Genomic DNA, 514 nt, shown 5'->3' with positions numbered 1-514 from the left:
AAAATAAGCACATTTAATATTCGCGCTATAATTAAACTATCTCTCATAAGACTCATATTAAACTTAAACAGTCACGTATATCTAACATTAATCCTCTCATAAGACTCATATTAAACTTAAACAAAGTTTAATTATAGCGCGAATGTTAAATGTGCTTATTCTAGAAAGAAGAGATAGTTTAATTATAGCGCGAATATTAAATGTGCTTATTCTAGAAGAGATTGTTTAAGTTTAATATGAGTCTTATGAGAGGATTAATGTTAGATATACGTGACTGTTTAAGTTTAATATGAGTCTTATGAGAGATAGTTTAATTATAGCGCGAATATTAAATGTGCTTATTTTGTCACGTATATCTAACATTTTATTCATAAAAACAACAGTTTATAACAGATATTTTTTTCTTTCAACTACGAAAAGCTATTTATAAAACACATAACTGACTCCATTGTTCCACCTACATTCATCGTGGATCAAAGTTCTCTCTAAGAACCATGTTCCCATAGTTACACGA

The sequence above is a fragment of the Limulus polyphemus genome, unplaced genomic scaffold (genome assembly GCF_000517525.1).
Source record: "Limulus polyphemus unplaced genomic scaffold, Limulus_polyphemus-2.1.2 Scaffold2800, whole genome shotgun sequence".
NCBI lineage: Eukaryota > Metazoa > Arthropoda > Merostomata > Xiphosura > Limulidae > Limulus > Limulus polyphemus.
This window is presented reverse-complemented; position numbering follows the sequence as displayed.